The following is a 24,323-nucleotide window of genomic DNA, read 5'->3' as shown; positions in this document are numbered from 1 at the left end:
CATGTCCTCTTGGCATTTTCTACCAAAACACAATGAAACCTCATCACAAATGTAACAGTCATTATAGAAAGAACTTCATTAGAGAACGAGCTTCTTTGAAATACTTCTAAAATTTTACTGTCCTAAGTCTGGCACCAGGACCAATCAGTCCCCCACCTCCCTGTGTATTTTCAGTGAAAATTTGGACAAACATTGCTGTATATAACGTCACCAGAGAGAAAGTGTAATCAACAGAGAGAGAGAGAGAGAGAGAGAGAGAGAGAGAGAGAGAGAGATTATGGTGGCATAGCCCTTTAATCCCAGCATTTAGGAGGCAGAGACAGGTAGATGTCTGTGAGTTCAAAGCCAGCCTGGGTCTATAGAGTAAGTAAGTTCCAGGACATCCAAAGCTATGTCAAGGGACCCTGTTTCAAAAACCAAAACCAAAACCAAAACCAAACCAAACCAAACCAAACAAACAAAAATCGAAAAAGAAAGAAAAGTAAAATGAAATAGAAGGGTGTGATGACTCACGGGTAATTTTTTAAAGGTTGAAGGAATCCTTTTATGATGTGTACCTAATAATGTAAATGGAAGCAGCTGATTTTTTAAAACGTCTATAAGATGGGGTTTACTCACAGATTTCCAGGGTGGATAATGTGCCTATGTTCCGAGCGCCTAAGCTGTGTAAATGTCACATGTGTTATTGCATGATTGTATGACATGTGGTACATGCTATGGTTGTCAACACAGATTAAAACAAACTAAAACAGAAACAGAATCCCCTAACAGTGTCACATAATGAATCTCTTTCTGGTGATTAAGAAATGACTTCTGTATTCTTGTGTCATTACCGCATAGCACAGTGAAGATGATTTACCTGAACCGGATGCTGGGAGAACGGTTGTTTCAACAATAAAGCTTTTACCTGGTGATGTCTTAAAAATACACACCCAAAAACCTCTAAAACAGTACATCCTTACTTGAGTTTTCATAGTTTAGCAGAAGAATGAGAACATACAGATTTTATTGTCCTTTTTACATGTGACCACTTATAGCCTTTGTGGTACAGTATTGCCGTGGCTAGAGAGGTTCCCAGAACGCAAAGCAGAGGCAAGCCAGCAATTCCTGTTTTAACGGAAGGCCATCTGGGGTACACGGAACCGAGCTTACTTACCTGTTGTTTGTTCCACTGTGGTGGGACCTGTGCACTGCTAGAATCTTAAAGGTTGCTCTGTATCATTTACCTGGAGAATGGCACGCATTGCTCTCCCTTTCACCTTTCAAATGGCCACGTGACTGGTTTCAATCAGCATGAGGGCAAGCACAAAATCCCAACATGTACAGGGGACCCACAGCTGAGACCCTTCTTTCTTGGCATTGGCTCCTGCATTCCTGACATCTTAAAACCAAAAGAAGCACAGAGAAACTTGGCATCGTTATGAGAGTGCATCTTTTCTCCTGGGTCGTCATTCTCAGGGAAATTTGCTCTGATGCCTTACATTATTCTGTGGATTTTCCCCTTGAGAATGATCAGTTATCGTACACTTTCCTCTACTTGGTTCTTATTTGTGAAACAACAGCCTGCTCGAGGCATACTTGGGTGATATTCCGTTTTAGTGTTTGTATTCAACGGTAGACATATTCTCATTGCTCTACGCTGAGTCGTACAATATTGCAACATTGCCAACTTCAAGTTTTGTTTCAAAAATTCAATGAAAGATGGACAAGAGTAAATGCTTTGTGCGTGTCTGGGCTCTGCCCTGGCTCCGGGTGTCCACAACTCCTAGTCTCTGCTGATGCTTCAGAAGTTGAAATGGCCATGCTGGCAAAACTCAGGGAAACTGCAGCCCTGCTTCTCTAATAGTGTACAGACCTCTGTCTCCTGCTGGCCTAACACCTCCCCGGACTCCTTTTCTCACTTTCCCAGATTCCTGAGGTCGAACACACATTTCCCGCAGAACTGGTGCTGGGCTCTGCGTTCCCCCCTGAAGGCAGAAACAGAAACTGAAGGAAGAGATCACAAGTGTTCCACATCAAAGAGAGACAGGGGAAAGCCAGGGACCCTGTGGGACCTCCAGCCCCACCGAAGCTCTGCAGGGAGTGGAGCCAAACATGGGCTCTGTGGATCCCGCAGCTACCTCTGTCCCTTCTGCCATGGCTTGTTTGAGGCTCGCTTTCAGAATTGTCTCCATTTCCTAATCTGTACTTCCGCTGCCTCATCAGCCCCCACAACTGAAAATCCCCTTTCACTGGTGCTCTGGGAGCCTGGAATGTTCTTTGCTTCAGCCCTGGGCCTTGGGAATTAATCACCTGCAGTGTCCGCCGTGGTGCGAAAGTCTTCGCTGCTTGCTTTGGCAGTGAAGCCTTGCTGCGAAGCTCTAAACTAGTTTGAAGTTTTATTGTCTTTTTCCCACTAGGTTTTAATTACGGATGCTTAAAATATTTCACGTTGAAGGTGCTCTCATAGCTGTTACAAGAAAACAATGAAAATAAGCAGTGTATTAAAATACTAAAATAAAACTTTACACGCCAGACTGGGCAAGGTTTTAAACGCTTTTCTGTTCTTTTTTTTTTTTTTTTAAATTGGGTGTTTCAAAATTTTAGTGATTTGTGTAAAAAAGAATGTATATTATTTACTAATAGGCAAAAAGTAGGTTATTTTCCCAAACTGTGTCTCCATTACATTTAATGGAATCCAGATGATGCTAATATTTATGGCGGATCCTAACCTCAAAACAGAACTCGAGAAGGGGAAAGCAGGGGTCCAAGTCTCACGGCTCAGTGGAACATTATATGTCCCTGGTTTCAAAGGGAAAATACAATTTCAGTATAAAATTTGAAAGACAGTGAGAAAAACAAACAGCAGCCATTTTATGTCCTGAGACTCCCCCTCTACACACACACACACACACACACACACACACACACACACGCACGCACGCACGCACACACAGACTTTGATATATGATGTTTCAGTAAGGCGAAAATTTTCTTCGTGTATCTAAATTATATTAGAAATTCAATTTTAAATATAAATACATACATATATATTTGAACTTAATATTTGAACTTCAATTTAAATATACACAGACACACACACATACATACATCTACATACATTTCACTTGTTCTTCATGTTCTTTGGCTCCATTTTGTTATCTGGAGGTCTGACACTAAAGTCCCCATAGTTATATTCTACGGAGTTACACATGTGTGTGAACACAGGTGTGTGTGTATACACATAATAACTTAAGGCCCTTTGTAACTTACATCAAGCAAATATATCAATAACTAAAATATGAAGAAAACACTGAAACTTCTTAATCTTCTTACAGAAAAAAATAAATTCAACTGGAATTGAAATGTTTGATTTTCATGTTTCCTACTCATGTGCCAGAAGGAAATGTCCTAAAGCACATATTTGTCCGCTGGAGAGTTGTATAAGGCAGTGTTTGCACAGAGACTGGAAAGGACTTGAGAGTCTATAGACCTATCTCTGATGTTTCTTAACATGCTTACACAGACAACCCCCTTACCCCAACACACACACATGATAACATAGTTATCCTATGCAGGAGACATTGAAAGAGGGTTAGAGTATTATCTCTCCTCACACCTTGGAACCCAAGCTCATTGCCCATCCTAGATGCAGAATTGAAATATAGATAGGAAAGAATGGCCTTTTCAGATGAATTGGAGTTGAGAAGGAGAAAGCCATAACGTTGTGTTCAGAAGCTAAGTGAGGGAGGAGGATGACTGTATCTCCCCTAATAGGCGTCCCTGATGCAGGATTTTGGATTAAAACAGGGCAAACTTTGTGTGTATAACGCTAGTGGCTTTCCACCACAGACATGCTGTGGGCTCCAGACCCATCCCAGGAGGGTTCAGCAAGGCCTCAGCCACCTTATTGCTTTGCACATCCTAGCAGTTGAGTGTCTGCTCTGGCACATTCTTTTACGTTGATGAGAGGCCGACCGAATTCTGACTTAATGGAATTAGTGTCCCTAGGCAAAGAGGGGGCTACATAAAGCACTCAGTAAGATGGAAGATTATGTCCTCTGGGTAGAGGGTCTGCACATGAATTGGACAAAGGGATTCATGGGTAGTTGTTGAGGGCCCTCCCTGAGAAGGAGAAAATTGATAATACAACTTCCCTGCATTCAAGGTAGGTACTGTGAGATGGAGGAAGTGTTACTTCTGACCCACGATGTCCTGTGACAGGAAGTGGAGGCCTTCACTTATGCCTGCAGACCCCTCAGAGCCAAAACCAGGAGCCCACCTGCTAGGCAAGAGACCCAAGCTCAGGAGGGGAGGAAGGACAAAAATGGCGGGACAGAGGGACTTGAGGGTGAGTATGTCTGGTGGATCTGTGGTGACAGGAGAAAAAACAAACATCATCAAATCCAAGTGCAAAACTGAAGTCATCAGAAACATTTCCAGAGGATGAACAAACAGACAGGAATAAGAAAAAAAAGCAATTGAGGTACCAGGGATCCAACCCAAGTTGCAAGCTGCAGCCAGGAAGTCAAGTCAAAATAAGTAGGTGTCATTTTGCAGTTACAAGGAAGACATGGACTTACATAAGGTCAGCATATCCAGAGGACAGCACTGTGGAATTCAGAAATCCAGAATATGACTGGAGACAGAGGTCAACTAGCTGTCCTGCTGCCCAGGTAGAAGGTGGTAATTACAATCTCTCTCTCTCTCTCTCTCTCTCTCTCTCTCTCTCTCTCTCTCTTTCTCTCTCACTTTCTCTGTGTGTGGGGGGGTAAAAGGATCACAAACTCTCATATCCTTGCAATAACTATTGAGTCCTGATTCCGTATGCAAATAGATGTTAAATAAATGGCTAGTACGATCAAACATTGGGAAATGTCTTGTTAAACAAGATTTGTCCACGGGTTAAATATATAACTTGTATTATAAACAGCTAGATGCAAATATGTTTTTCATAATCTCAGTATAAGTAGAGTTTATTTTAAGGGAAGTTGGAAGTTGTGAGTTTGTAAGAGAATTGGGAAGAATGTACAGCAAGCTCCCACGTGGCACAGATCCTCCACCCTGGCAGCCTATACTGCGGTCCTCAGGGTTGTGTGGTTACCTTCTCACTGTACTTACATCACCACAAATCCACACTTCACATGGGGTTCACTCTGGGTTGTGGATCCATGCCCACAGATGGCCCCTGCCAACTGAGCCAAAGGGAATCCTTGCCTTCTAAGTTGCTTCTTGCCAGGGACTTGGTCACAGCAATGGATCCTAGCTCAGGCTACAGGCAGCCTAGGACAGTTCTGTGGAGTTGAGTTCTGTTCTTACAGCTTTTCTGCATTCTATCCTCACCTTCAGAGAGAGAGAGAGTTACTGTCTTTAAGTGTAGTGGAAAATTAACCTTCTATTTCTATGTTATAAATTTTATTTTAAAGCTTGTTATTTAAAAAAATATGCTAATAAAATGAAATCACACATTGAAATTAACCAGATCTAAGGACTATATGATCCTACTACATAGAGAGTAGGCATTTGCCTTGAGCCCCTTCTACATAGAACCAGCGACTATAGAGTCAGAATTAACCACTATATCTTTCAGGTATCTGTTTGCCTCATCCAGTGTGAGGTTCTTTTCTAGCTGTCAAAACACTAACTGTTGGTTTTTTTTTTAATCTTCTTTATCTTCTTGGAGAATTAATCCACTGCTATGTAACTCCTCTCTTCTGAAGTTCTCTGCTTAACCATGCCTCCAAGCTAGAGCACGCATCAAATTTATTTTCATTGTTATGCAACACTTTTATGTGTGCCATTTTTCTTTACTGATATTTTCTCAGAACATAAGTTTTTCCCCCACCATAATAATCAATTGTTCGAGTTTTTACATGCTTCTTTGATTCTAACATCATCGACACATTTACTGAGGCTGCTTCCACACCTCCCCCACCCCCACTGTGTGTTTTTACCTTTTTGTTTTTTCTTGTGATCGTTGTTGAAAGCCAGTCATGATATCTTAGGAAAAAATGACAGAGAGGAAAGGCACGGAACAGGGAAGCCCTGATCAGTGCTTTAATCACCAGCAAAGGTTCCTCAGTGACCTGTGCTTTGGGCTGTTGACGTCAATCATACACCTGCTACTTTTCTTCCTCTGTGAAAATCAGAGAAAGATGCAACTGGGTAGATACTTTTCCATGTATTTGTTAAGCTTTGGTAAAACTGTCATATGTTAGACTCTAATACAGCACCTTGTCATCTGAGGGGGTAACTTCAAAAATTATAAAGTCCTTTGACTTTCAAAATATATGGTCGTTTTCCTTCCATTTACTGGAAGTAGAGAATTATTATTCTCAACTATCTGGGATATGGCCAAGTAGGAATCCCACACACAGGACTGTGAGCCACAGTGTCCTCCAGATTTGTCCCCCACTGGGTGTTTGGTACAGTTAATCTCCTGCCCCAACGCCCATGTCTGTCAGTGACACTTAAAGATTTCTGCTCTGACAATTTGTGTCTCTTTAATTTGAGGACATCCTCCTTTGGTCTTCTTTCCTGTGAAAGTTTGAAGAAGAGTTGATTCAATCTGTTTAGAATGCCTGTTATTGTGAGTAGGAAGTGGGTACTTGCCCCGTGCTTCTCTGCACAGAATTACAGAGCAGGACTTAGCAATGTCTTTCTTTGAAAAAGAATATCCTTAAAATATCTGAAAGTGAAATGGAATGACAGAAACATTACACCAAATACATATTATGGGACTTCACGAGATCGTAGTCACTCCAAGAACAGAAATATATTAGTTTTAATTTTGAGATACTTTGCTCATAGATAGAAAACAAATGATAGATTAATAAGATGATTGATTTGAGTTTCATATGCAACAGCCAGGAATTCAAAACTCTAATGTTTTCACCAGTGATCAAACTTGACATTAATGTCTCCAAAAACAACTCTGTTCATGCCACTGTTTCTTATTTTGTGTTTAGATGATGAGTTTGTAGCATATAAGTTATAGGATACATCTATTCAACTGTACGTGTGATTTTACGTTTAAAGTGATGCTCAGATTAATAATTAGTTTATTTAAAGAAATCTGAACTTTCCAAACTCTTCCATGTCCTGTCCAACCTTTTGACCATGTGTCTACTCATCGTCCTTGATTTTCACTTCCCCCAGTGTGGACTACTGTGTTTTGTTTGTTTGTTTGTTTGTTTGTTTTCTCTGCATTTACCAGCCCCCTTCCTGTGCCTCCAGCTGGTGTGAGCATCTCAGTGCCTACTGTGGGAGATTTTTAAATCACTTTGTATATATTTTTTGCCCATATGATTTTACACATATTTATATGTTGCTGTACAATTTTCATTCTACAAATGAATCTCCTGGTCAGATGTTAGTAAAAAATATACATTTACATGCACAAATGTTTAATTTTTACCATTTTTTACTTTCTTGGTTTTTAAAAATCACTATAGACACAAAATACAAAGACTAAATGTGGTGCTGACCTAATCCCAACCCATACCCAGCATCCTAGGCTCCGTGAATGAATGCACCACTCACTGCACTGTCCAAGATGTCTTCTGCCCCACTACACCCAGTCCTACCTAATTTATCTCTCAGGTTCTCTTAAATATCTGAGCTAATCTAAAGCTCGGTGGTTATTTCCACAATCCCTGTCATCATCTGGATCCCTAGCAAGGTTACCCAAAGATGTCCCCATTTGATGGCAGCCCCTGTCACAGCAGTGCCCATTGCCAGACAGAGCAGAAGTCTCAAAAGTTAAAATGGGTCACCTCTATTTGGTCAGAACATATAGATGACAGCTTAGAATGCTCTTAGAATAATTACCCAAACATCTTCAACTACCCTAAAACTACTTGCCTGACTCCACTATTCCCCACATCTTTCCCACTGTTCTGTATTCCTCTCTTGTTTTCTCTCTTCTGTAGTAATAGGTGTATCAAACAAACTGCAGTTCAGGATTCAACATGAACTTTGCCTACAGTGTGTGCCCCTTACCTGGGTAATTCTCACCTTCTCAAGTCTCAGCTCAAACATTTAAAGTACAAAACATTCAAATTAAGGGGCTTCATTTTCAAATGCTCACATTCATTCTAGTGTGCTCTAGATACTTTCTGTGTTAAACACTGAATTTATTCTTCATTGACAGGTTAACAAATGAATTTGGCATGCTAAGCAGAAACTTAAAGCTAAAAATCAGTTTTATACAGAGTTCAAAACATTTATAGTATATTCTTTCTTAAACAGGGACTTATGTGACTCAATTTATAAATATTAAATAAATGCATCATCTTCATGTGATTTTATATTTTATATACTTATGATTTACTTTTATCACCTACCAGAGAGAACTCTAGGCTGTGGATATTACCTGTGAGAAAGATCATGGCCTTTATTGACTATATGTTCAGGCAAAAACACCAAAATAAAAAAAAAAAATGAATAGACCCCCACATACCTGTGGTTCTGTTTATGTTGTTAGAATCTATCAGGAAGAGCTATAAGGATGTATCATCTTTAAGGGGAGGGGGACACATCAAACCACAATGACAGAAGCTGACATAGGATTCCCCTACTCTTCTTTAATCCTCTGTGAAAAGAGGCTCTAGCAGCAGGACAACAGATGATCAAAGGGACACCTGCCTTTACTTCCCTAAGGTTCTCCTAAATCTGTGAAGAAAACACTCTGTTCAGTAAAGCTGTGGCTCTAGGTTAAATGCAGACTCTCTAGTAAACTAAAGGATGGTTTGCTTTAGTTTATGAAGGTAGCTAAAGAAGCCAAACTTTGGGCAGAGTGCAGAGAATCTTATGAAAGAAGGAGAAGATAGAAAGACCTGGAGGGAACAGGAGGTCCACAAGGGGAGCAACAGAACCAAAAAATCTAGGCACAGGGGTCTTTTCTGAGACTGATATTTCAAACAAGGACCATGCATGGAGATAACTTAGAACCCCTGCACAGAAATAGCAGCTCAGTATTCAAGAGGGGTCCCCAATAATAGGACCAGAGACCATCTCTGACATGAACTCATGGGCTGGCTCTTGGATCACCACTACCTGAGGGGGGAGCAGATTTACCAGTTCAAAGAGGAAGACAAAGAAGCCAGTCCTGATGAGACCTGATAGACTATGGACAGATGGAAGGGGAGGAAGACTCCCCTATCATTGAACTGGGGGAGGGGCATAGGAGAAAAAGAGGGAAGGAGGCTAGAATTGGAAGGGGATGGGGAGGGGGCTACAGTGGGGATACAAAATGAATACACTAATTAATAAAATAAATAAATAAATAAAATTAGCAGGGAAAAAAAGAAGCTAAAGAAACTAAACTTTGGGCAAAGTGCAGGGACTCTTATGAAAGAAGGGGGGAGATAGAAAGACCTGGAGGGACAGGAGCTCTAAGAGGAGAGCAATAGAACCAAGAAATCTTGGTCCAGGGATCTTTTCTGAGACTGATACTCCAACAAAGGACCATGCATGGAGATTACCTAGAACCTCTGCACAGATGTAGCCCATGGCAGCTGAGTATCCAAGTGGATTCCTTAGTAAGGAGAACAGGAACTGTCTCTGATATGAAATCAGTGGCTGGCTCTTTGATCACCTCTCCCTGAGCGGGAGCATCCTTACCAGGCCACAGAAGAAGACAATGAAGCCACTCCTGATGAAACCTGATATAGACTAGGGTCAGATGGAAGGGGAGGAGGACCTCCCCTATCAGTGGACTTGTAGAGGGGCATGGGAGAAGATGAGGAAGGGAGGGTGAGATTGGGAGGGTATGAGGGAGGGGCTACAGCTGGGATACAAAGTGAATAAATTGTAATAAATAAATAAATAAATAAGTAAGTAAAAATTAAAGAAGCTGAAGAAGAAGAAATGAAGGAAAAAGTTCACATTACAACCAAAATTTTAAAGGAAATATTTAAGTAATACCACTGGTTTGTTTTCTTTAAATCTAATATTATTGTATATTTAAAATCATGCACTTGCCATTCAAAAATGTTATTTGAGATATTGTTTTACTTTTGTCTTTTAGATTTTCACACATATAGCTTTACTGATACAATTTCTACTACTCATCCCTTGTTGTTTTATAAAAATAAATATTCCTACCGTTCTATTTTACCAATAAAGACTCAGTAGCCAGATGCTGGGGTGAAAACCTACTAGCTCAGACAGGTAGAGAAAGTACCCAGTTAACCTTTCTTCTCAGCTCAGGTCTGGATTGAAAAAACCCAAAAGGCTCACTAGCTCAGCTGACAGCCCAGCAGCAAAAGGCCAAAAAAAAAAAAAAAAAAAAAAAAACAAACCTGAAGGCTTGCTAGCTCAAAGTCTAAAAAGCCAGGGAGCAAAGAATCAGAAGCCTAAGTTAAAGCCAGAGCTTAAGCTGAAAGCTCTTTTTACTATACTGTCTTAAATACCCCACAACTCAAAGTCCGTTTTACTCTTTAAGTAAGCTCTGTCAGCTGGCTTCTTGCTCTACCTCTTAACCTAGGGTTAACTTTATTAAATCCTGTGTACAGAGAGCTCTTGGATTAAAGGTGTGTGCTAGGGCTGGGTGAACCACATCAGAGTCACCTGTTCACAATAAACAGAAAGCTCTTGGATTAAAGGTGTGTGATAGGGTTCAACCACACCAAAGAAACAGGGCTTTACAGTTCACAATTTTGGGGTTTACAATGGGATAAAATATCCTGCAACACTTCTCCAACTCCTCCCGTGAATGTGCTTCTTCTTAAATCTAGGACATCTTCTTTGTTTCTTTTGTTTTCTTAATGGATAGCAGTTGTGAGACAAAAGCTTTAAGAAACATTCCTGAGAAATGTTTAAGAAACATTAAGGCTTCCTGATGATGTAAAAGAGACTTCAGCAGGGAAGAAGACAAAAGACAGAAGACCTACAAGTAAAATATTGTTTTCTACTCACCAATAATTTTTATGTGTATCTTGTCAAAAATGAACTATTGAAAATCATTTTGATTCCCATAGAAATGCAGAATACAGGCTCCCTATCTCATGGTCACACAGTTACAAGAGAACAAAGTAATAGCCTGTGTATCTGTTGACTCAGTGAGGCATTTATTATGGTATTGAATAATCACCTTGCTGGTATTCTGAAGGGAAGAAAAGTATTTAGAGATTTTGTGGACTATCATTTTTTTTTTTACCATTTTTAAAAGAATTTCTCCAAAAATTTTAGAGTTAGTAAATAATGAACCATAATAGAAATGGACATAAAAGTTTACTATCCACACAAATGATATTATAAAATAAATTTGGAAAGTCAAGTGTTTTATTATTGAGTGACATAAGAATGAATTAATGTTTACAGGGGATGAGTTTATTCTTTCTATCAGGTGTGCCCCCCTGTGCAAGCAATTATGGCTGATTTCAGAGCTACAAATTCTATTCACTGAAGAGTAACTTTTTTCTGATAATGCAAGAAACCAAGAGGAGTAGAAGTTGTATGCTCATTTATGTATGAATGGCATCTGTAATGAAGCATTTAAAAATAATCACAAAACCAACAAATTTGGCATGACAGGAGGGCAAACAGTTCAGCCCGAACTCTAGTATGTCAAAGTTGTAGACATGCAGCCATGAACAGTGTCCCCCTCAAATTTTCACTTGAGTTTTCTGGGTGGATTAATCATTCTGAAAATACTTACAGTGGGATTTCAGTGTGCTTGCTTCAAAACTTATGTGCTTTGTCCTATGTTTATACCTGCCACAGGCTTCTTCTCACCACAGTGGCAATAGTAGAAGGAAAGTTATCCCATGTTGATCCCGTCTGAGGCAGAAGTCTTCCCCATCTGTTGACCAGATCCAGAGTCCCTGCATATGTTGTATTTACTGGGGCTGATCCCAGAGGCTTCAGCTAAAGTGGCTGAGCATGAGGACACAGGGGAGGTGGGGAGGGCTCAGCGGGGGTTTCTATTGGGGGGATCTGTACTTTGAATTTCAGGTCACTGAGAATGTCTGAAAAATGGATTCCATCTGTTTTCCTGGTTGGATGAGGGGGAAAGGCTCTCACTGTGTACAGACCTGTGAATCAGACCCAAACAAACCCCACAGTTAAGGAAATAAACACTGCTTGGAGAAAAATTGAAGTTCCAGGGTAAATGACAACAAGTCGGGTGAGCTCTCACCAGGAAGTCAAGGACAAGAAAGGGGAATCTAACAGAAGTCAGTTCACTTGGGATATTTCAAAGTGAGTGCGTTAGGTCATGGGCCACAGACTCTTTGCTCCTCTAGTCATCCCTCATCAGCAGAGGGAGATGTTGGGTGAGCCATTCTCCTGTAGACATTGGGAGGGTTCAAATGAGGGTCTAGGCAAGCCTGGGTGGTTTCTTCCATTCCTGGTCCATTCCGTTCCAGGTCTACCCTTAGATATTATAAAATTAGCCAAGTCTTCCCTTTGGGGGACACATTTTTATTGATTCCTATTAGAGATGACGAGGTCTTCTCATGCACACAAAACCAGCATTCTCAACAGATTATCCAGTTCTGGCATGGCTTGAATATGCCTGTCCCAAAATACACAGGTTAATGCGCACTTGCAGGGTGACATGGTAAGACGCTTGGTTTGTTGGAAGTCATGAGTCTCATGAAGATGATTGTTGTCCATACAAAAGAGACTCTTAGTATTTGAAGACACATCACACATATGCTACTTCTATAAACTAGGAAATTGCCCTTCATATGACATTGAACTGAAGATGGCTTGATGGTATATTTCTAGAGGTGGAAAAGACAAATTCCTATTTAGTGTTTGATGCGTTCCTATGTGTGTGTTGGGGGCGAGTATGTCTGTGTGTGTGTGCACAGGTGCTAGTACATTTGTAGAAGCCTATAATATCTCAGAATGGTGGTAATTAGAGGTTTTTTTTTTTTTTCTTTTCCTGAATGACAGCTCTGTTTAATTTGCAGAAATTTGTTCAGGTGGTCAAAGTTTGAAGAATATAAATGATAGCCACTGAGGTGGGGGGTGGGGAAGCACCCTATCATAGATCAATCTAACAAATGCACCAATGAAAGAGGCATAATGTTTCTTACAAAAGTAAACTCCTTAGCATACCATCATCAGTGCAGAAACAAATATACAGACAGACTTTCTTCACTCACCAGTGACAATTCAGTGAGCATGCAGGAGCAAGACATCCGGAACAAGACTGAGAAAGACCGTGTTTACCACCATCTGACCCTCTAAGGAGAAAACCTAACTTCAAGACACTTCCCCCAAAGCACCTTCCCAGAGAATGAAATGAATCCCAAATCAACATGGGGGAGCACTTACAAAGACAGAAGCAGGCAGGGGCAAGAAGCTGAAGTAGGCTAGATCTTCCCATCTGACAACAGTTGCATAATCACTCTGTGTGTGTGGAGCACCTGCATTCCATCAGGTTAGATCTATAGTCACTTAGCTACTTTCTGCACGTGAAACATGTACTTGTGTGAGCCAAGGGTTGCAGCCTCCAGAGCGAGCTAGATTCATACCTACATGCTGTATTTACCTGCAACTGGAAAGCCTGGGGCTAACCCCAGCTATTTTCTCCTGTGGACCAAAATACTGGCGAACACTGAGCAAGCATTCAGGGAGAACTCTGAGTGAGAGCCCAAAGTCAAAGGTCATAACCCCAAACTCTTCAGCCATTAAGTTTGGAGGTGAAACTCAAGATGAAACAGTATGAGAATCAACAGTGAATGCTCATGGGGAAGGAAGTGGCTTCCCTGGCCCATGGTTCATCTGCTATGACAATTATGTAGTCAGGGACACTGAGTACTACATTGGCCAAACAGATAGATCTCTTGGAGTTTATGAACAGTAGTGCCATTCAAAAGTGAAACTCTTATATTGATGTAGAATTATTGAACATATCTGTATTTATGTAGTACATTTACTTTAGCTTATAATGAGCTGCTTACAGTTGCTAATGTTCACCAGATGCTTATCTTGTCACTTCTAAAGATTTTCTATCTGGTAGCTATACCTACATTGAACACACAGTGAGGAGATGGTCTTCCCACATCCAGAAGATGAAATAGAGGGTGGGTGATGAGAACTGCAGACTACTTGAATTCACATACCTCAGAGACCTGAAGAATTAGAATTAAGAGTACAGTCCAAATGGTTCCCATGGTTATGTTTTTTAGCTCAATAATAATATTTTTTATTTTTATTAATTACAGTTTATTCACTTTGTATCCCCCTTGTAGCTCCCTCCCTCTTCCCCTCCCAATTCCACCCTCCCTACCCCTTCTCCATCCATGCCCATCCCCAAGTTCACTGATAGGAGAGTTCTCCCTCTTTTTCCTTCTGATCTTAGTTTATCAGGTCTCATCTGGAGTGGCTGCATTGTCTTCCTCTGTGGCCTGGTAAGGCTGCTCCCCACTCAGGGGGAGGTGATCAAAGAGCAGGCCAATCAGTTCATGTCAGAGACAGTCCCTGTTCCCATTACTATGGAACCTACTTAGACACTGAACTTCCATGGGCTACATCTGAGCAGGGGTTTTGGTTATTTCCATGCATAGTCCTCGGTTGGATTATCAGTCTCAGAAAAGACCCCTTTGCCTAGATTTTTTGGATCTGTTGCTCTCCTTCTGTCCTCTCCAGATCTTACTATCTTCCCCTTCTTTCATAAGATTCCCTGTACTCCGCCAAAAGTTTGACTATAAGTCTAAGCATCTGCTTTGAAAACCCTGTATGGTAGAGCCTTTCAGAGGCCCTCTGTGTCGGGCTCCTGTCCTGTTTCCTGTTTTCTCCTTCTGATGTCCATCCTCTTTGCCTTTCGGGATGGGGATTGAGCATATTAGCCAGAGTCCTCCTTCTTGATTAGTTTCTTTAGGCGTACAGGTTTTAAGATGTTTATTTTCTATTATATATCTAATATCCACTTATGAATGAATATATGCCCTGTGTATCTTTCTGCTTCTAGGATAACTCCCTCAGGATGATCTTTTCCAGTTCCCACCATTTGCCTGCAAATTTCATAATTTTTTTTTAAATAGTAATTTGGGGAGAACTGACGCCCCCAACCCCTAGCAGCTCCATGTGCCAATAGCTCAACCCATACGGATAAGGCCTTGAAGACTGGACTGCAAGTGTGCTGGAATTTTGACTAGCTTGGTGTTACGCAGTCTTCAACAGGCAAGGACGGCAACTTCTAGTTGTTGCATGTAATAGCCAAGGCCTGTCCAGAAGTCGGCATTTTACAGCTCTCCGGTACTGTCTTTTCACCACCTTTTCTGAGTGGTTCCTTGATCTGTGGCTATTGGGAAGTTGCTATGCAGGATCCACCCATGGGAGGTTGATATGCAGGACCCATCCACAGCTGAGCACTGGGAACCCTTCCTAATTCTGCACTTTGGTCAATTGTGATTCTCTGTATCAACCTCCCATTCCTGCTAACTTCTTTCTCAGACTTAGCTAACATGAATTAATCCAAGTGTTCCTAAGATTTTATGAAACCCTTTGCTACAGCATGAGTACTCCACAGATAGGTGATCTGGATCTTTTGTTCATTATATTCTAATGTGTAACCATGATTATGAGGTGCCTTTGATCCTTTTCCTGAAGTTGGTCTGAACCATTCAGACCAGATTCAAATGCAGACTCACAAGGATGCATGTCATCAAAGTGAAACTTAGGGGGCAGAGAGACCCCCCCAAAGAGAACAGGACCTTTTCATGAAATAGAAAAAAAACAGTCTCCTTGAGTGACCTGGTACAGAAATCGGTTGTTTCAGATCTTCGGTTAAGCTGTCCTGAGCAACTTAATATTGACACATCACATTTTATTTCTACCCTGTTACTTGTTCTTTCCAAACATTTTCTGCCATTAAGGAGTAAGAACAGCTGATTTGTAAATGATAAATGAAAACAATTACATCTGTCGCTTAAAGACATTGTAATTTAGACTTTCAACATAGGTAGCAAAAAGGAAAATCCAGAGCTCCACAGAGAAGACAAAACAAGATAACGATTAGTAAAAAATATGCTGAACCCAGAGAGAAGGGTGATGCTGTCCATCACATTTTTAGTCAACAGTGCTGTGCTGACTGACTCCTTTGTATGAACTTAAGTCCAGCACATTGGTAGTTAAAGTTTGAAAGAATTTTCCATGATAGAGGAGCTTGTGCCTTGACTTCAGTTCTGCCCTGCCTGGATGCAACTGAGCAGCCTTCTAAATAAAACAGCTCTCTCTCTAGTTCTATTTTTTCTTTCCAGTTCTGGAAAAAAATTTATGAGATATATATCACATAAATCTCATATATGCATATACATGGACATATACATATATATGCATATGTGTCTAAAAGCCAAGGAAAACTAAATCTCTGTTATTTTCCTTAAAATTGTACAATTTGTCTGTTATTTCCTCTCTCTCACTTTTATAAACAGACAGATAGTTTTAGTAACAGAAATCATTTTCAGTGAATAAAATGTGACCTCAGTTTTTAGGGTATGATTATAATGAAAACAGCAAAATAAGATGAGAAATTTATAACTGCATCTCCATTTATTCTCAATTGTTGCAAATGCTGGAAATGTTAACACTGTGAAGAAAGTTAGTATTAATTTTGAGCTGTGCATGCAAGGCCTGGCCATATTTTGTACTGCATAATTTACATATTTTGATAACATAGAAAATTACCAGATGCACTTCAGACTGAGCTAGAAAGGGTCGCCAAAAATAACTCCTGCTTTGACCTTCCTTGTCCTTCCTCTGAAGCCTTTGGCTCATTGTGCCAGGTGACTTGGCCTTGGGCCCAAGGTCAGCATAAAGACTAATGATTCTTATCTATGTAAGAACACTATTGTTCTCACAGGAATGTCAATGTTCCCAGCAAAAAGGGAAACAGGTTATCGAGCTATTGAACTAAAGTAAATTCTCGTACAAATTTCAAAGATATATAATTAAACACTAATGTTTTGCTTTCTTCCAACATACACGATAATAGGTAATTGCTCTTGGTGTCTAACAGGAATGGGTGCTTGGTAGTTCTTTGTGTATGCTGTGCATGTTACACTCAGTTTATTTCCCCTTGAGAATCATCCTTTCAAGCATTTGAAATCAATTAACCTGAGAGTAAACATATCAGATAATTTACTTATAGATGTAAATTTATAAACATTTAAAAGTAAAATAGGCACAGCTTGAATTTGTTGTGCTTCTGTGGGAAGTTTAACTTTAATGTGCATCCTATTTCCTTCTATTGCTGTATCATTTATGATTTTTATCTGTTTTATCTTCCATCTACCTATTTATATATCATCAATTAAGCCTATTAATCATCTGTACCTATTGCCTATCATTTATTATTTATAACTATCTATCAATCCACCATGTATCTATCTATGGTCTATCAATCAACTGTTATCTACCCTTATCATCTATCATCTATATACACTCTATCTATCATCTATCATTCTATCTATCTAATATATATCTATATCTATCATCTCTACCTACCTATCCATCTAATTATCTATATCTATCTATCTAGTGAACATCTATTTATATGTGTATTAATCATTTGTCAAATTTTCTGTTGCCTATCATTTTATCATCTTTCATTTATGTAACATCTGTGTACATATATGTATCAATCATCTGCCCATGTATCTATTAGTTATCCTTCTATTATGAAAATCGACATGGAAGATAGTATCTTCAAACCTATTTTACATATAACAAAGTGAGATCTTCAAGGTTAAAAGACTTACTGATTCTGAAATATAGTTAGCAAAGCTTGAATCCCAATCCCCAGAATCCAATTTTATTCCCTCAACTCATAATTGTACTTGTGTAATTTCTTTTTTCTTTTTTTTTTTTTCTTCAATGCAGTTTATTCAGGAACATTGAACAATCCTTGGACCCCGGGGAAAGCCAGCCCACAGCTTAAATAGCCTCTGGGTAGCCAACCCAGGCGTGCCACGGGGGCAATGCAGATAGGTCCACATACATGGAAGCAAGCCAGATCCTCGGCCTTAGCCAAATGTGGAGTTGTTCGTGACAGAGAGCACTCACCATCGGGAAGGTGGAAGGCGGAAACCAGCTCCATCTTTAAGGCGCGGCATTACGCAGCTCTCTACAGTTCCCCCTTTTTGTTTTAGACACATCAGGCAAGAGTAGAGGTCTGATCTCTGATATTAAATTGGGACTTTGTACCGATGTTCATTTAGGTGTCATCCACCCAAAGAGCATCAGACCCGTCTAATACCTTTTTCTCAGAGGCAGGACCTGGGGCATCAACCCGCATGCAATCAGACATGCTCTTCTCTGGGTCCAAAGCGGCTGACCCTGAGTGCAGTGCTTAGCCTCGCATCATGAGCATAACATTTTAGCTTTTTATGGTAGCCAACCATGCTTGGGGAGAATGTCCTGCTTCAATGGCTGTAAAGGCCTGAATGATCATGGCTGCATCACACTGTTGTGAGACTCTAATCTTGCATATATACCACAGGCAAACCAAGGAGACCAACACCAGAGGGCCTGCTAACGCTCCCATGCCCACCCATTCCTTCAGATGATTCATGGCTGCAGCAATCCATGTTGATAATCCTGTGGCTAGTCCTGCGTCCACTCTGGTAGAATTTACTGTGACAATGGCCACTCTCAGCTGCTCCATCGTAGTATCAAATTCTCCAGTCCAATTACCTAAAATATAGCTCGACAATTGTTTAGACAGATTTGCAGCACAGGAAAAATTCTCATGTTGTATGCTAGTGACACAAAGTCCAGCATACTTTCATTGACAGCCAGGTTGAGCGATTTGCCATAGGGTATCAATTTGCTCCTGCAAGAGGTCAATCCTCTGTTTGAACACCATCAAGCTTCCTTTTAGTTGAGCATTAATTCCTTTATGTACAACTAAGGCATGAGCTACATTAGCTAAATGATTATTCAGGGTCTGAGCAGTCTGCCCAGTATGACTCATGGCTAATGCCCTGGTGGTAGCTCCAACAGCCGTCAATGAGATGGTAGTAACAATGGTGGCTGTAGTTCCAAGATCCCTTTTCTGTCTGAAGAGAGTCATATCGTGAGGGGCATCAATGGGCACAGGCACCCAGTGAGGCAGATGGGCAACTGTTGGGCAGGTGAACGGAATTTTAGGTAAGAACTGGGAAATAGTAAGAGCTGGAGAGGACAGGGTCTCCACAAGGAGAGCAACAGAACAAGAAAATTTGAACATAGGGAACTTCCCAGAGACTCATACTCCAACCAAGGACTATTCATGGAGATAACCTAGAACCCCTGCACAGATGTAGCCCAGGGCAGTTCAGAGTCCAATTGGGTTACATAGTAATGTGAAGAGGGACTGCCTCTGACATAATCTGATTGGCCTGCTCTTTGATCACCTCCCTCTGGGGGGGGGGGGGGGGAGCAGCCTTACCAGGCCACAGTAGAGGAAAATACAGCCACTTTTGATGTGAACTGACAGACTAAGATCAGAAAGGAGAGGAGAACCTCCCCTATTAGTGGACTTGGGGAGTGGCATGCAAGCAGAGGGAGGAGGGAGGGTGGGATTGGGAGGAGAGGAGGGAGGGGCTTATGGGGGATGCAGAATGAATAAAGTGTAATTGAGGAAAAATTTAAGAAAAAAGGGAAAAAATAATTTAAGAACCTTAAATGACTTTCAAAATTGGAGGAAATCATGGAGTTAGTCAATTGGCATGGAGCACGTCTCGCCCCTGGGGGCAATGGTCTCCTGAACCTACTCAGACCTCGGACACCACCACTGCTAGTTCTAGAACTGACGCAGGATGTTCCAACGAGGGGTTAAGGCTTCTCATAATATTTCCTATAAGCCCACACCTGTTTGTCTATATCCCCCATTTTTATTCATTATTAGCCAGATAGAGCCAAGTAATTGTGGTAATGATACTTGCTTTTTTGCCCAATGCTGGAATGCTAGTAAATTTAGGTGTAATTTCTTAAAATGATATAACACTAAAATTAATGTTTTATTTATTATTTATTACAAATCTTTAGACATATAATGGAAATTTAAGAAATGAAGATAATAGACACATTAGACCAAGATAATAAAAAAATAGCACAGAATAGAAAATATTTTGGAGCTATACAGACACAGGAGACTAAAAAGAGTCCTACAACATACAGGTTGACAGTGATCTTTAAAGAGAGCAAAAGGAGATTTCTCTTTGAAATAGGCAGAGATGATGACAACAGGGAAGCACAGCCTATAAAACACAGAGTTTTGGAGCCCTGTCCCAGTAAAATAATTACACAGGTGTCTCAGCGAACATTTTGGTAGATGGGTAGAAAAAAAATTAAGAGCCAGAGGATCAGGATTTTGCTGTGAGATTATGTCTCCTAGTAACATCAGAAGTTACACCTATGAAGTCTTATCCACATGTCCACCCACCTGTGAGCTGAACAGGAAGAATGCCAAACTTCAAGCGGAAAAGCTCAAGAGGTCTCAACCCAATACAAAGAACTATAGGCAACTGAGTAAGGTTGAGAGAGAAACATGTAGATCTTGCCAAGCAAGAGCACCCTAGTTGGTTGTCCAGATCCAAATGGCCAACCATGAAAACATGCATACAAATAATATGATATGGATTTGGATTCAACATGCCATATCTAAGAACACATATTTATATACATATATGCAATGAAAGAAGAAGCCGTGAATTTGAAGGAGAGTGGACAGGAGTATAGGGGATGTTTTTTTTTTTAATTTAATTTAATTTTATTAATTACACTTTATTCACTTTGTATCCCCCCATAAACCCCTCCTCCTCCCCTTCCAGTCCCACATTCCCTCCCCCTTCTTCACGCATGCCCCTCCCCAAGTCCCCTGATAAGGGAGGACCTCCTCTCCTTCCTTCTGATCTTAGTCTATCAGATCACATCAGGAGTGACTGCATTGTCATCTTCTGTGGCCTGGTAAGGCTGATCCACCCCCTCAGGGGGTAGGGGATGTTTTTGAGGGAGGAAAGAAAATGAAATGGTAAAAGGTAATTAAGATACAATATGAAAAATTAGTTTAAAAAAGAGAGCAAAAGAAAAATACCAGATTAAAACTATATATTTCTATAAATGGACTGTTTTCTTTGTTGTTCTGATAATCAGAATTATTCTTCAAGGAGATAAAACACGTCCTTCAGAATTCCAGCTGAAATCAACAATGACTCCCTACTTGACAAATGGTGCATCACCACCCGGGGGTAATAACAGGGTGAGGACCCATCAAGGAAAGATGATTCTGTGAGATATTCTATGTGGGAAAATACAACACTAACATCAGTTTCTTCCGTGTTCTCACAGAGAAACATTTATTTGTGTTGCACGACTTTCCATACTGGGTAACAGAGAGGGCAGAAGGGGAGCTTTCCTGGAGAAGCAGTGATGTGATGTTAACAGTCTACCTGGCTTGACCTTCATCCATACTAGATGGGAAGACCTGCATTGTGTATTTTAGATAACTTATCTTTGATTTGGTTACATGTTCAATAACTTACCACAGATACATTTTAGCTTAAAATAATATTAATAAATTAGCATAAAAACTAATGAATAAATAACAGGGAGGAAATGAACTCACTTTCCCCCAATTCAGAAGTCTCCAAGAAGCTAATCAGTTGACCTGGCAAAAAATCCAAGTTCCTTAAGCTCTTTCTGATGCTGACATATATCACTGGTATTTAAATGTAAGATCTCTCTAAACAACTTGATTTTAATTTTGTGAAATTAAGGCGTTTGAAACCCTAGGTTCTTTTTGGTTTACAATTAAATAATGACACAGATCAAGATTGGCACCAAACACAATTTCACATTTACATACTTGTTTCATCCCCCCCATCAGAGGAGGAGATATTCAAATTAAAGTTGATTCATGTATTCAGGACACGTCAACCTTCTAACAAATGTATGAAGACTATAACTTGATTGAGTACATTCCATGGAAAGTGAAAAGCTAAGACACAAACAGGAAAGGGGGTTGTGCTTTCTCAACTTGTGTGTCTCTCCTGCTGGTTTGCTGTTGGTTTGTGCTATGACACAACATGGTCACTGTGACTTCACCTTCAGCTGCTGTGACATCTCAATTCTGAGGACCTGTACTGTTCTCTTCTCTATCATGCTAACTGTATAGTTAACCTCTTTGCCATGTACCTTTTTAAGCATATCTATGATGATGGTTAAAACATACAGATGCACTTAGCTGCTAATATATGCATTTACCATTAAAATTTGTTTAAACATAAGGAAAACATGTTTTTGTCAGGAAGACATTATAAATGCATTAGTGTATACACATTTACATCTTTATGTTTTGGATATTAACGTTATTGATGTAAAATAAAAGCTGGATATGTGATAAGATATATTTAGTAAAAGTACAAAATTCTATAAATTAGTAAAACTTCTGAAAAAAGTGAAATGTACAAATTTCACATTAAACAACTCCCTTTTCTGGCAATTCTCAGTGTCTATTCTGTGTTGCTAAATGTCTATGCTATCAGTTCACCTGTCCACACAACTGCTCACGTCTAAGGCAGCCTTTAGTGTGCACTTCAGGAGGCAAGAGCTTCATACAGGTGTTTACATTCAGGGGAACCACCCCGGTGTCCAAGGGCTACTTCTTATTTGATAATCAAGTCCTAGCAAAGGAAAAGGGTAAAATGGAGCACTGATATTTCAGTGATGGAAAAGAGGCTGAAAGAATGCCAAGACACACGGATTGCTCCAAATGAGCTACATCTTTCCATCCAGGTGAAGCTTTAAGGGATGCAAGCCATCACAGGGGTCTCTCGAGTGTAACCTTGTCACCCCTTCAAGAAATGGAAACTACGCTCATCAATTTCCAAAATGTGCTGGCTTTCCTTTTGAAAAGCACTTGCTGTCAGTGCAATGAAACCGGAGAATAGCTCTGTCTTGTCACAGAAGGGTAAATGGGATCATTCTGATGACCTCCAACTGGATCAGTTAGTCAACAGGTAGGACTGACCATCCTGTCACATCGTCACATCAGTCTGTGGTGACCAGTGACAAGGAATTAGACAGTAAGCTACAGGAACTCCAAGTTTCTGATCCCCAACACCCGACACTATGGCTTATTCTTCGGTGGCACACATGGCCCTGCTTCATCTGCTGCTTTAGAACAGACAGAAGTCCAAGTAGGAAATTGAATCGAGGTTCTTTAAGTGGGGGATTGTGTAAACATTTATTGCATTTTCATGTGAGTCAGACAGCTAAGCTCACCTGCTTTCGCAGGGATCATATAAAAGAACATAAGGCAGTAATTGTGCCTGGAAGCCACGGCTCCAGCTGTCTTTAAGATCTCCCTCCCACTGGGTTTGTACGGAACGTGCTGGTGGCTGGGATCAGCCTTGCACACTGAAACTTGATTAAAGCTGTAGATGAAATAACAAGGCCTCCTGGATCTGCCAAGTTGACCCACGGAAGATGTAACAGATTCCCCCACGGAAGGTGTGTGCTGCCCACTCAGCCTGGATGAGAGTGTGCCTCCGTCCCACCCGTTCCCATTTCTGTTTTAACAGACTCAGACTCAAGTCTGTTTCTTTGCTGTTTGAGTTTGGGAATTGGGCTTGCATTACCAAGCTACTGTTTCCTGGCCTGTAAAACAAAGGTACTGTTTACCTCCACAGTGATCCAGTGAGGACAAAGTAGCCCCTGTAAAATCTAACTGCAGGCCAGAAGCACAGCAGGAACTCAACACATGTGGCCTCTTCATTCTCTTCATTATGACTGGGATGACTAACTCAGAGTAGCCACTAACTTCATCAGAGACAGATGTGCTCATGTTTGGTCAACTGCACAGAGCACAAAACATTAACAATAATGGCAGGATAAAATTCTGACCTCCCCATCAACTTGCACCTACGTTTCTTTTTCTTTCTTTCTTTCTTTCTTTCTTTCTTTCTTTCTTTCTTTCTTTCTTTCTTTCGTTCTTTCTTTCTTTCTTTCGTTCGTTCTTTCTTTCTTTCTTTCTTTCTTTCGTTCGTTCTTTCTTTCTTTCGTTCGTTCGTTCTTTCTTTCTTTCTTTCGTTCGTTCTTTCTTTCTTTCTTTCTTTTCTTTTTTTTTTTTGTGTGTGTGTTTCAATTTTTACAAGTCACATTCAGCTAAGAATACTAATACCTATGGGTAGCCAATCCAGAGTAAAGAAACTGATATCCCAGAGTGAAACTGATCATTACAGTGGACTGTTTTTATAAGGAATGTTTTTGATCACTTGGTATATGATTACCAGTTTCGCATCCAGGAGAGGATGGACTTACAGGCATTTTCTAAGCACGCTCTGTGGTTTTACACTGTTGATTTTTATTCCCACTGTTTTCTCTCCAATAGGGTGCTAAGT

Source organism: Meriones unguiculatus, chromosome 2, assembly GCF_030254825.1.
Source record: "Meriones unguiculatus strain TT.TT164.6M chromosome 2, Bangor_MerUng_6.1, whole genome shotgun sequence".
NCBI lineage: Eukaryota > Metazoa > Chordata > Mammalia > Rodentia > Muridae > Meriones > Meriones unguiculatus.
This window is presented reverse-complemented; position numbering follows the sequence as displayed.